A 13,877-nucleotide genomic window follows, 5' to 3' on the forward strand; every position below is an offset into this window, starting at 1 on the left:
CATCACATCTGCTGCATGCAAGCTCAAAGCCCAGTGCTCTCAGCTCCATCACATCTGCTGCATGCGAGCTCAAAGCCCAGTGCTCTCAGCTCCATCACATCTGCTGCATGCGAGCTCAAAGCCCAGTGCTCTCAGCCCCATCACATCTGCTGCATGCAAGCTCAAAGCCCAGTGCTCTCAGCTCCATCACATCTGCTACATGCAAGCTCAAAGCCCAGTGCTCTCAGCTCCATCACATCTGCTGCATGCAAGCTCAAAGCCCAGTGCTCTCAGCTCCATCACATCTGCTGCATGCAAGCTCAAAGCCCAGTGCTCTCAGCTCCATCACATCTGCTGCATGCGAGCTCAAAGCCCAGTGCTCTCAGCTCCATCACATCTGCTGCATGCGAGCTCAAAGCCCAGTGCTCTCAGCCCCATCACATCTGCTGCATGCAAGCTCAAAGCCCAGTGCTCTCAGCTCCATCACATCTGCTGCATGCAAGCTCAAAGCCCAGTGCTCTCAGCTCCATCACATCTGCTGCATGCAAGCTCAAAGCCCAGTGCTCTCAGCTCCATCACATCTGCTGCATGCAAGCTCAAAGCCCAGTGCTCTCAGCGTGTCATTTTATTGCCGTGCCTGGGGCATCAGAGCCCTGGTGGGAAACAAAGCAAAGGCCAATCCATGAAAAAATACAAGTTTTAACTCTATTTCTCATTGTTGCTTTTATCCCTTTGCTTGTAGTGAAAATGCTATTGTAGCTCCTCAGCAAGATATGAGGCCAGAAGAGTAAGCGTGTTTCTTTTCTATTTAAGCATGAACTACTTTTAATTCTCATTTTCTAAGTGAAGAGTCAGCACAGGACAGAACACGTTTCTGGACTCCTGAAACGGTCTGTTATCCTTGAGTGCTAAAACACCTGAGTGTTTCCACTGGTGTCTGAAGTGTGTGTTTCCTGTGTGACCTGGCAAAGAACCCAAAAAGGCCCCAGAATAGGGACTTTATTTGTTCTGGCAATTTCCTTTGAGATCCCCCTGGGTTGGTTTTCCTCTGCAGGGGACAGGACAGTAATGGCTTTGATGAGGCAGAAGAGCTGAGGAAGGAACATTGTACACCACAGGCAAACACTGTCCAAGGTCCCTCAGCCGGAAGTGAGCACAAGTTGGGGAATTTGGCTGAGGCTGGTGCCATGGTTTCCGCCTGAGGAGCAGTGCTGGGCAGCTTCCCTACCCACCCCCCAAGCACTCATTACCAAAAACACCATATAAATAAATAAACAAACAAACATAAAACCCAAAGTAGAAAACAACACCTACAGATGATATGTTTCATCATAAAACAAGCTTCTAGAACTTCAGGTCTTGTCAAAATAGAACTATTTAGGCAGTTTTTTAAAAGAAGCATTAATGTCATAATTCTTCCATAGACTGTTCTTCCAGAAGTATCAGTGGCAAGAGTCAGTCCATAGAGGAGAGGAGGATGGGCTCAGTTTCTCCCCTCGTCTGTCTACTTACTTTCTGATAAATCTCCCTCCCCTCTTGTATAAATTGTTCCTTCTTCTGGTGGCCAAGACTGGCAGACTGAACACATTCCCTGGACCATGAACACCTTGTCTGTGAATTACACAGATGCCAGTATGAAACACTTGCCATCAAGACAACTCAGATCTAAATTTCCCAGGAGTGAAATAGGACCGAAGCTTGTACGTCCGTTTACATTGCAGACCCATGTCTATCAGTATTTAAGTCTCCAGCCCTCTGGGGTGACTCAGTTATGATGGGACGTGAGGTTTTACCTACATCCAAGAGTCAATCTTGAAACTTTCTACAACTCTCAGTGACAAAAAACATTCTCGGGTTCAAGTCCACTATCAATTTGGACTTTGCAGTCTGTGCCATCCATGTGCCATGAAAGTTACTGTCTGTGTTGCAAACAGATAGTAGTCCCCCCACTTGCCCTCTCGGGGTTAGGAGACGGGAGTCCTTTGAGAGTCTTGAGCTCCCAGAAGACAGGGCGCAAAACCCATTCCTGTCCTAACACCCTGCTTCCGCTCTCTGAGCAGCTGTGCCAAACGGCTGCACGATGCTGCACGATCCAGAAGCATGCCACATGGAGAAAGTGGTTAAACTTATGGAAACTTGATTCTACAGTCTTCAGAAGGGACAGTTTAACTCTAGGCTGCTCATGTTAACACATTAGCAGAGGCAGGTGAGAGACTTGGATGGATTTTACTTTAGGACTGATAGGTAAAAGCAAGCGATTATCCAAAACTAAGGCTTTAGGGTGCTTAGGGAGACAACATAATCTGTCCTTGGTGTGTTGAGACATCGTTAGACTTCGCACAGAAAATCAGCCACCTAACCAACGGGGTGGGGTGAGGGGTTCATGCCAGCACTGACCAATAACAGCAAAACTATCATATTCAAAGCAAAAATCTAAGCAAATTCAAAAGAAATTTGATAGGCACCATTTTTTCCCTATGCAGACAGATGTGAGTCTTGAAATTTTTCAACGTAGAGAGCTATATTTAGTTGCATGAGACACAAAGACTATACAATCGTCGTAAAGCTGTCAGTGGCCCCAGCCGTCCCCGGGCACCTGCAAGAATGATGCATTTAACTAATGACAAAGTATCTGCGTATGGAGAGCGTCATACATCTTCCACGTGTTATAATAAAATACGTTATCAGTGCAGCAGAAAGGACTTCTGTCCCTACCTGGCATTGATGCCGGGGAGTCCGAGCCCTAAAGTGTTAAGAAGTGACAACCTGTGTGGAATCGCTCGTGGTTCCTGGAGCAGCTTCAGTGTTAGAATCAAGACCTGCAGTGGTCGCTGGTGGGACACCCTGGGTGCTTTATTCAAGGGCCCAGCTTGGGAGCTGTCCAGCCCTGGAGGCTGCAGACGAAAACCAGGAGACATCACATTCACGAAGTCCTTTCACTTTGTTAAACCTCATTGACCTTATAATCAAGACCCGAAGAACTGAGGCGCATGTTGGCAGTGGGTGATAACTGTGGAATGTTCTAGCAGTGGACCCCTGCGCTGGGAATTTCCTGTCTGTTTGGAGTCTCAGTGGGTAGGAGCGTGTTGTGCTCACAGAGAACCTAGGAGGAGGCAGCCTCTGTGACTGTCCTTCCGCCTGGGAAGGGGGTGCACCTCCCAGGGCCCAGGGCCCAGGGCCCCGGAACGCGGTGTCGGGAGCAGCAAAGGGGCCCAGCTTAGAGGGAGGAGTCAGGGCTCAGGGACACCTGAGGGGCAGGTACTCAGCCTCTGCTGTGATCACAGGTGAGGCGGAGGCAGCTCCCTTGGGGAGGAGCCGGGTGGTTAAGGTGCAAACGCCCCCGGACCTGTGTGCGGGGACGGCCCTGCAGGTCTCCTGTCCCCGAGAGCCCTGGGGCCTCGCCGGGCGTCCTCTGTGTGACCAGCAGCGCCCGCCTCCCCAGCCGGGCCGCCCCTCTCTGTGGACCTCCACCCCTGCCCGGGCCGAGCCGCCTTCCCCCAGCCCCACCGGCAGGGATGCCCCCTCACCACGCCCCGCTAAGCCTCAGGCACCTGAGGACTGAATGGTTCAGGAAGGGAAAGGGGGCATGTGGGGAAAGAGGAAGAGGAGCGGGAAGCGGGCCTGACAGTGCTTGGAGCCTGTGTTCCGCGTGGCCTCCCCGAGGCCGAGCGTCTCGGGCCTCCCCCGGCCCTCCCGCCGCGCCCGCCTCTGCGCGCAGCGTCGCTGAGCACGTGCAGGGACCGCAGCGGTAAGTTGCCTCCGAGGAGGCCAGCGAGGTGGGGGAGGGCAGCGGCCGCCGCAGCCAGGTGTGCGGGGGAGGCAGCCGGGCCTGGGCTTCCGGGCAGAGCTCTTGGTGGTGGTGCAGGTGGCGAGGTGGGGACAAGGTAACTGCCCTTCTAGCTGTTTGTGAAAGCCTGGCGTGCTGCCTCGGCCGCATAGGTTCCAAAGGAACAAGAGAAACACAAGCAATGGAGACCTGCCCAGGGTTAGGCATTTTCCGATGCCCAGTTGTGTCAGCCCCAAACTGGGAGACTTCTGCGTGGGAAGATGTTTTGCGTGGACGAGCCCTGGGAGAGAGCCGGCCCGGCCCGTATGCAGCGAGCGGGCTGCAGCACCGAGGAAGAGCGTGTCACTTCAGGAGCCGTCCCCTAGATGGCGCCCTGAGACAACGTTTGCATTTTTTTCAACTACACCTTCAAATCTTTTTCAAATATACTTCGTTAGGGTTCTTTGCACGCTCAAAGGTGATGCTTCACATTTTTGTTGGAAGTGATGCATTTTGTATTTTTTCCCCAGTGGGTAATTTAACCACTAGTGTATAAACATGACGTTTTGTGTGATGGCCAGTCTCTTGGTTCCAAGGAAGAACGGATGGAATGGACAGGACTTTGGACTTGACTGACCTGTGACATAACCTTGGGAAAGTTGCGTGCCCTCTGAGCCTCCATTTCTCCATCTGTAAATTGGAGCTAATACTGCCTTGGGGAGTGTTTTGCTGCCCTCCCCTTCTGCCCATGTCATTTCTCATCGTATTTGGAGTTCCTTCCAACCAGGTTGCTTTCAGGGACTCACTGGGCCCCTGATTATACCAGGATCCAGACTCCTCAGCCCCTCACGTGTCAGCCAGAGAGCCGGGAGCGAAGCAGCCTCATGAGTTAATAACACACCTGTCTCAGCCCTGACTGAGTTCCCAGGGTGTGAGGAGGCGGAATAAACTCATTTTATAGGAGTTTCTATCGAAAGAATGCTGTGGGGTTCTTGAGAAATTTCCCAATGAATTTCCAGACCAATCAAAATGGGGCTCATCTAGATGTGAGTGCAACACAAGGGCTGCGTAGCCACTGCCACATCCGGCTTCTGGACTTCCTTTCACTGGCCCTCAGCGCTCTCTTCAGCGTACAGGAGCTTCTGGAGTTAATCAGAAATCTTAACGCAATTGGCATTGAAGATTCGTCTGCATCTTTGTGTGGCTTGATCAATCACTTCTTTTTATGGGTTAATAGTCCACTGTCTGGATGGACCACAGTTTGTTTATCCTTTTGTCTATTGAAAGCCACGTGCATTGCCTCCAGTCTTGGGCGGTTATGAAAAAAGCTGCCATAAACTTTTGTGTGCCAGTTTTTGTGTGCCCCTAAGTTTTAAAATCTATTGAGAAAAACCTATGCGTGCCATTGCTGGATACTATGATAAAGCTGTGTGTAGCTTTATAAAAATCTGTTAAACTGTCTTCTGAAGTGCTTTGCATTCCCACCAGCAATGAATGACAGTTCCTGTGGCCCCACATTCTGGTGAGTAATCGGTGTTGTCAAGTTTTTGGAGTTTAGGCATCCTAATGTGTGTTGCCATCATATGTCATTCATATCTTTTTAAATTATTATTATTTAACGGACAAAGAATTGTTTAGAATAGCATTAGCTGTAACCGCAGTATTTTCACTAGCTGTGCACTGACTTGGTTTTCCATCCCTGCATCTCTGTTGCTCACGTGTCTCTGCTTCATTCACGTCCACACCCCTTGTTACTGCATGAGCCCCCCCCCCCCCATGGGCTTTCCTAGGGTGCCTACCCTTCCCTGGGATGTTGTCCTTCACACAGCGGCTCTCCTTCAGGCCAGGATGTTTGGGATTCCTGCCAAAACCTTCTGGGAATACTTGTCACATTTTTCATTTTGGTGTAATTTTTCATTCACTTTTCTCTTTTACTATAAGGAGCACAATTAGGAATGAATAAATACATATAAGCTGCACCAAGCAATTTAATCCCACTAAAGGAACCTATGTTAAATGACATTAATCACAGATGAATTTTAAGGTTAAAGTTTGGTCTGTTTTCTTTAGGGAACTGGCTTTAGTCTCACATTTAAATTCTTTGGACGTGATTCCCAGTGTTGGTCAGCGTCCTTTCTCTAGACTAGACTAGTCACCATGTAGTGACCCTGCAGTGAGTGCAGCAACATTTTACAGAAAGGAGAACACAGGATTGCTGCATGCTGCAGGTCAATGTCTTTGATGACACTGGGCTTTGTCTTCCCTGAATGCTGTGCGCTCCTTTGGAGGCGCTCAGGGGACACTGGGTCAGACTTAGTTACAGGAAGTCCCCAGACTCAGGTGTTTCCTCACACATTTGCCCATCTCATTTTAGGTGTATTTTTATGCTCCAGCCCCTGAAAACTTATGTGGGGCGCCTGAACTCCCCCACTCCTTCAGGGACCATTCACTAAGCCCACTCAGGTAGATTCTGACTAGAATTGGCATTGATGCTGTAGTGGGAAGATAAAGAGGTTTCTGTCTGTAAGCAGGGCTGTGCAGAGATCTTTAGTGAAGGAAGTGGAGAGGAATTAGCCATGAACAGGCTGGGGGTCCCCGTGAAGCAGCCTTTGTGCTCAGGAAGAGTCAGAGTACGTGGCCCAGGGCAATCCAGGGGTCTGGCCCCATTGGCCCACAGAGTGATACTAACGAGAAAGGAAGCAAATGCAGGGAAAAGGGAGGGGAGTAGTGACTGAAAAGAAGGGGACCTGGTCACTCCAAAGCCGAGTGTGATGGAAGGTCCCAGGTGGAGACCCGTGGTCCGTGCCCACAGTCTTATAACTGTAAACCTTGGACTCTTCCAGGATCAATGACCCAGAGTTCAGTGAGGGGGTCCTCATTTCCTTGTTTATCTGCAAAATGGTGAAAATCATGGAAATCGAAGCCTACGTGGTTGTTTCAGCTGGAGTCTTTGGTAGTTAGTGTGTCAGGCCACCTTCAAGGTTATGGACAAAGTCTCAGCTCAGGCAATTCCATGTCTCCAGAGATCCCCTTAGGAAATACACTGGAGTGTAACTGACACCCAAAGACACTTTACATTGAAAATATGTCAAGTCTGCACTCAGCTAATCATTTTGTGTGGACACTTCCCAATGCACAGAAAGAGCAGCCTTGATGGTGTTTGAATTACAGACATCCCGATGCCTCCTTGCCACGTTTTCCTCGCCTTCAGCATCAGTCATGAACATGTCCCCAACACTGGCAAACCCTTTCCTCATCTACCTTGCCCCAAGGCAATCAGCTTCTTTAGCCCCAGAGTGTCTTGTATACTCCACTGGGGTTTTGTTGTTGTTGCATGCAGTTTTGAAGTGTGTCCATTGCTTACACCCAGGTTCGGTATTTCTCTCTCGAAAGAGGGCTCCGGTGGGGGCAGAACAAGTAACAGGAACCGTGATCAGATGCGACGTGCTGCATGAGCCTCAGAGCAGCTGTTCTCTGGGCCTGCGTAAGTCCCACAGCTCCTGGAATCGATTTCTAAGTGAGTAGAGTATTCAGATAACACCCTTAAACCATCCGTATGCAGACTCGTTGCTATTGTTTTTAAGGTGATTGCGTTGGTCCCGTGCAGCAGCACGACCACTCATTCACCCATGTTGTGCTTGGCCATTTCTGTTGACACGACATAGCTAGTATTTGATTACTGGCCAGTGGGTTATCCCCGACAGACGCCAGAAAGCCATGCTGACTCCGTTCTCTGATTAATCGTGGTGAAATGGGAGGACGTGCGGTGATATTTGCTTTGACCTGAGAAATGCACAAAAGGTCACACCAAATATCACACAATGCGTTACCATGTAGGATGAAATATTTGCAGACCAGGTACCGTTTTGGAATTTATTTCTGCTGTTTTTTTCCTGTTCAAAACACTAACAATAACTGATTTATAATAAATTTAAAGATGTTTGTAACTCAATAGATACGAAACCAAGGCATTTAGGTTTTGTTTGTTTGTTTGTTTCAAGATTGCAATACCAAAGAAAATATATAGCTTTCATCTTTGCTTCTTCTCTCTTTTGGATTCTGAAAAACAATGAATGAGATATATTATCCCTGTCTGATTGCCTCGCTGCAAAGCTGAAGTGTTGGCAGTGATTTTTTAAATGACAGTATTTCATACTTTTTTAAAAAATGGACTTCTATTAAAGATGAATTATACATTTCTTTTAGCAGATGGAGCAAGGTTTGATTCAATTTTAATATAGGTCATTATCAGAAATTCAGTATCAGAAGCATCAGGAATGAAGAGCTGTTCTGTATTTAAAATACAATCCGCACAGCAAAGTGACTTAGGGCATCATAAAAACCTAATTCAGAGCCTGACACCAATTGTACAGTTCCAAGCAAAAGTCACCTCATATAGTCTTTCCTAAAGATCATATTAGCCCTACCATTGAAAAAAAATCAAGCTTATTACCCATGATAAAGGTTGATACCAGATCTCATTCAGATAAACATATTTTATTGTGTTCAGATCAGAAAGGAGAAAAGCAGGGCAAAATCCATTACACGTTGCTGGCACTAGAAAATCAGCCTACATGTGTCTTAACTAAAGTGCAGGTCAGGCAAGAAGCAGCAGCCCACGTTTCCTAATTTAATCAGTAATCAGAGCCCAGGAGTTAAATGTATTCCTCTTTTTCTTCATGATCTGGCAATTTAATGCTCCACAACATGACAGATTCAAAGTAGCTCAGAGTTTAAGACTCAGACACAGGCAGGGTGCTCTGGAATCTGGAAAAATCTAGCTTCCCACTGTGTAAGTGTAGATGGTTTAATTTCTTATAGAAATGTGCCAGCGCCTTGTTTAAAATGCTGACGTGTGTTTCACTTGGATGTGGTTGTTGGTTCCGATCAGATGCAGAGGACTGATCAGACGTATTTTAAAGACAATTGCTCTGATAAGTCTCTCTGATCTCAGGGGTAGAAAATGAGCAACACAAGCCATCGTGATGCTCCATTGGGGATGTGGCTCCGTGAGACCTTTGATGGCTTGTTCAGGATTTAGGTTACCCTCTCTCAGCCTTCCAGAATCTGACATCACTCTAATTTTTACATCTTCCAAAACCAAACTAACCCCCCACACACACCACTGTAGTGTTTGTTCTGTGGTACAAACATCAGTGTGATGCTTATAGAAATGAGAGCTTGCTCACTGTTGCTCTTCAAGCAAACCCACAGATACAAGAATAATTGGACACACGCTGGTGACAGCTGCCACAGATACGGTGACTGGCCGATGGGAACTCCCTAGACCATCACATGATTGATTTTATGTTGTTGTTTTTCCTATGCCAGTTTCAAACTGTTTCAAGTTTGCAAAAACGTGTCATCCTTAGCTTTGTCTAAGAAAGTTAGTGTTTCTCCTCCTGATTTCCCCCCCTACACCACGACTTGACCTACGTCAGACTTCAGCGTCAGCACTTTGAGGGAAAGCACAGTGTAGATTTTCAGTCTGAGCAGCCAGATTCATCATTAAAACTAGTCATCAGCAGAGAAAATGTATAAACGTTGTTCAGTGTAAGATTTTTCTACAGTGTGTGTGTCACAATAGCTGTTACACATTGGATGTGACTTCTGAAGCCAGGAAACATTAAATACCTCATTTGTGTGAAGTCACATCGCTTGTCCTGTGACACAAAATGAACCTATACTTGAAATTGTTTTATTTTTGTCATTGGACATTCTCAAAAGTCAGCTTCAAACCTTGGTAAAAGTGGGTGAGTTGCCGACCTCATGCCTCTCAAAAATTACATCTAAAGCCTGTATTAGTTACGGTGGAGCTCTTACGGAAAGAGATAGTGTGGCCTGGCCCCTTCATTTCAATGAGAAGCCAGTTTGGTTTGCCCTGTTGGACTGCCCGTTTTGCTGGGTATTCCTCACTGGGTCACTGGGAGAACCGTTCAGTTTCTCAGCTTTTACAATCTTAATTGTTATCGTCATCCTAAATCTTGTTGTTAGATGTGAGCAATAAAAAGTTGCAATTTAATTTGCTGGTCTTAACTGCTCCCCTGAGAGCTGTCCAGATGGTTTAATGACACCTGACAGACACATTGTTTTCAAAGCTCAGTTTAAGACACCAGTTGTGGCAGCCCAGGCAGGGAGCTCCTTGTCTGAGGCATTGGGTCAATTGTGGAAGTTCAGGAAGGAAGGGGTGGGCAGGGCTTACCCAGCCAATCAGCAGAGACCAACTCACACATGCTCCCAGCCTCAAGTCTGAAGGAAACAAGCATATTTATAAGGTAAACTGAGCTGTTGTGACAGACGTGAAACTGCTGTGCTTGGTCACTGCTCTTGGTGAATTGACAATCTCCATATGCCAAACCTCTTCATCTTTTTGAAACAATAACTTCGTGAAGAATGACCCTAAGTACTGCTAACAGTGCCCCAGTCTTCCTTTAACAACTCCCTGCCATCTCTGTCTGCCAATGTTCTTCTGGACAAAAATCAGAGAATCTGAATTACGTGCAGTATAAATTGCACTTTAGTTTTTGTACTTATATTTTATGTAAATAGTTTGTATCATTCAATTGTATGTGAGCATTGAAATAAATCCTACCATTTAGGAAATAATTTGATGGCCCTTTTCTCTGCATAACCTCCAAGTCCCCTCTGTTCCCAGCTGTGCCAATGCAGTCACTACGTGAAGATCCATGTTAACCTTTAAGAAACGCAGTCGTCAGTGCGAGACTGCGGAAGACCTCGTGGGTAAACCCCACACCGCACTCCTCGCGTGCTCTTCAGATCCTGTGCCCTCTTGCGTGGCGGCCCAGACAGGACCACCCAGCTTCCTGACGATTCTATGATGTCGTAAACAACTTTTACGAATGCTCCGTAGGCAAAGGGGAATGTGTGCTAAGGAAAGCCAGAGGTCCAAGGGGTTGCTCTGCAGTCCCGCTGAGGATTAACTTATAAGGTTGTATTACACGCACCCTTTCTCCAGCACACCATATTCCGTTCTTCCTTGGATAAAAACATGGTTTTCCTTTTAGTTTTTGAACAGCTTTGTTGAGGTATAATTGATATACAAAAACTGTACATGTTTAAGATATACAGTTTGATGAGTTTGGACATACTGCCTACATTGTGAAACCCTCACCACCATCAAGGGAACAAATACATCCAATAGAACAAGCTTGAACTGATGACTACCAGTCAACGTGAACACAGCTGCAAGATGCCTGGCCCACGAAAACCACTCTTGAGAGAGAGCCATGTTTCAGTATCCATGATCCCATTACACACAGGGTGTATATGTATATACACTTGACCCTTGGACAGCATGGGTTTGAATTGCTCAGATCCACTTATATGCGGATTATTTTCAATAAATACTGTAAGTGTATTTTCTTTCCCCTGTGATTTTCTTAACAATTTTTTTTTTTAGCTTACTTTATGGTAAGAGCACAGTATATCATACAGATAACATAAAATATGCGTTAATCCACTGTTCATGTTGTTAGCAAGGTTCTGGGTCAACAATAGGCTACTAGTAGTTAGGTTTCTGGGGCATCCAATGTTGTACGTGCATTTTTGGCTGTGGCAGGGGTGCTCCTAACCCCTACGTTGTACAAGGGTCAATTGTAACATATACAAATAAAACTGTGTGTAGGTAAATTTTCCATTCATTGGAAGGACGAAAGGGCCCTCTTAATATAAAGGCCAAAAAAACACTCAAAACTCTAAATAATGAAATGTGGAACTTTTGGAGAATTCCAATAACAGTTTACACCTTTCTGTCAGTTCAGAAGGTGAGTTCTCCTTCCATCACCTGAAATCTATGTAATTTTACTAAGAATTGTCACCCTAATAAATTTAAAAAAATAAATTACAAAAAAAAGAAAAGAAAAAAGAAAGGACAACAACTTGACTTGGAAGAAAATCCTGGAAGTACACACTGTTCCCCAATAAAGTCCTGTTCCCCTTCCCCAATAAAATCTTTAAAAAAAGAAGAAGAAGGTGAGCTACATGAAGAGTGTCTTGACACAATGTGCTTTCTTGCTTCTTGTTTCTCTGAAATGTCCTTTGCAAGTATGGAGATCTATACTCTTTTGATAGTCTCACATGATGCTCTTCTATCTAAATCCTCTTCATTGAATCAGCTTATTTTGTTCCAAATAACATAAAATTTGAAATATAATTTTAAAATGTCATCTGGACCCACTTGAAATATATAACATAATTTTGCATTGAGCCCAGCTTGTAAAGAAGGCAGAAGTGATTGAATGTATGCACTGCATCACTGTAAATGTTTAATACAAGAGCAAATTGTTCTACAGGTGTATTTTTCTGGAATATATTTGATTTATTATTTTTTCACAGTAGATATAAAGATAAAATCTGAAATTGCTTTTTTCTCACTTTGTTCTGCATGAATTTCCATGGGGAAACATTTGAAGCTCACACATCACCCCTCCATGGAGAAAGTGAAGAATTGATCTGTGAGGTGAAAGTGGACTGCACAGCAGGGGGAGAAGGCAAGGAAAGGGGATTGTCCTCAGAGCAGAGAATTTCAGACCTGCACCTTTCAAGGTGGAGCTGCCCTGGGCAATGGCACCACCTGGGCTGTGGCCAAGCCATTTGGAGACAATGTACACCTGGAAGGAGATATCACTGGAGTGGATATCATGTCATTGTCGAGGCAGAAGGAGGCTCTAGGAAGTCTGGTAGGTGAGGGATGAGGTGGAGACAGAATGCTGACTCAGGGCCGCGTCCCTGAACAGGAGAGTGGTGAATTGAGAAGTAACCTACAGCAATGCTCAGAAAAGCGGAGGTATCACCATGTGGCACAACAGAAGTGGGAGAGAAGAGGCTGTGGAATCACTGGACTTGTTCACTGGCCGGCAGGGGGAAGAGACTTCCTTTCTTCTTCCAAGACTGGGAAGGCGGCCTGGAGAACGCAGCCTCCAACTAAGCTCGGGGTTTCAGTGAAAGAGCAATGGCTGAGCAAGCTGTTCAGAGAGAGTGAGGGATTTCAGGAGGTTTCTGTAAAATACAGTGGACTTAAGGGGACAGTGTGGTATCAAAAGAAGGGACCTGGAAAAGGTGACTGTAAAGTGTCCTAACTGAGGCAGGCTTTCTTTGTCCCTAGTCCTGAGGGAGGCAAGTGGGGAACAAACAGAAAGCATTAAAACTCTCCCAAATATATATGTGTGTGTTTATCTCATTTATTGTATATAAACTTTTAGTTGTTCAGTTTTGCTTTCCAAAAGAAAAAAATGCAGTACTTATTTCTGAACTCCTTTTAAGGACCCAGTAAGTTGTTTTGTTTTTCTAATTTATGGTGATGGTCCCAAATCTTCCCCAGATATAAGACAGCACATAGAAATATGCTGCTGGCACTGGGGATTGTCCTTGTATTCCTGAAGAAAAAGATTCGGGCTTTCTGTATAACTTATCTTCTAAAGAATTTAAAGTGTTAAATTGATTCACCAACATGCTAAAAATTAAGTTGAGAGATTTTATGCCTGTTTTAGACAATGAAACACATAGGGAGTTGGGGACTTCTCTATATTTAACTCAAAGTAAAAATAGTACGCAGGTCCACGGTGACATTATGACATATTTCTAAGCATGTGTAGATCATTTTGCTTTTAAATGAACTAGTTCTCTTTTAAGACTTCATCACAAATATTTTATACAATGAGATGCTATAAAATCTGATTAATGGTATGATTAAAAAATATCCATTCAGAAATTATAAGATACTGTGTACTTAGCATTAGTCATCAGATAAGTCAAAAGAATCAAGCCCATACATCACCATGTAAATATCTTGGGATTCTAGTGAGACTCTTCCCAAGTAACCATAATGAACATACTGAAGAAAGCCTTAAATGACGCCCATCCAGCTTCCGTTGAGAAGGACGAGACCATGCTGTCTCCTGTATGCAGACTGAGGCACGGTCATGCGAGTTGGTGTACGGCTTTGTTGCAGCATATTGTACCATGAATTCATACAAATACATCAGTAAAGAATTTTTTGTTTTGGTTTCAAACATTTTGTTTTTTCTTAACAAAATATTCAAACAGTTTCAAGCTTGAGAAGCATGTTATAACCTAAGAGTATGACTTCTAACCAGAGGGACTGCTCCATTTC

The 13,877-nt window shown here is 45.3% G+C and overlaps 1 long non-coding RNA gene across 1 annotated transcript; it reads left to right on the top strand.

Moving 5' to 3' along the window:
* The first annotated feature begins 442 nt into the window (after positions 1 to 442).
* LOC148758450 (uncharacterized) lies at positions 443 to 12,667 on the top strand. Its single transcript, XR_016020593.1, has 2 exons — positions 443 to 7,262; positions 12,178 to 12,667. It is a non-coding gene; the product is annotated as an uncharacterized LOC148758450 (long non-coding RNA).
* Positions 12,668 to 13,877: the final 1,210 nt, after the last annotated feature.

Source organism: Rhinolophus sinicus, chromosome 3 (assembly GCF_057876585.1).
Source record: "Rhinolophus sinicus isolate RSI-liver-muscle chromosome 3, RSI-T2T, whole genome shotgun sequence".
NCBI classification, from domain to species: Eukaryota; Metazoa; Chordata; class Mammalia; order Chiroptera; family Rhinolophidae; genus Rhinolophus; species Rhinolophus sinicus.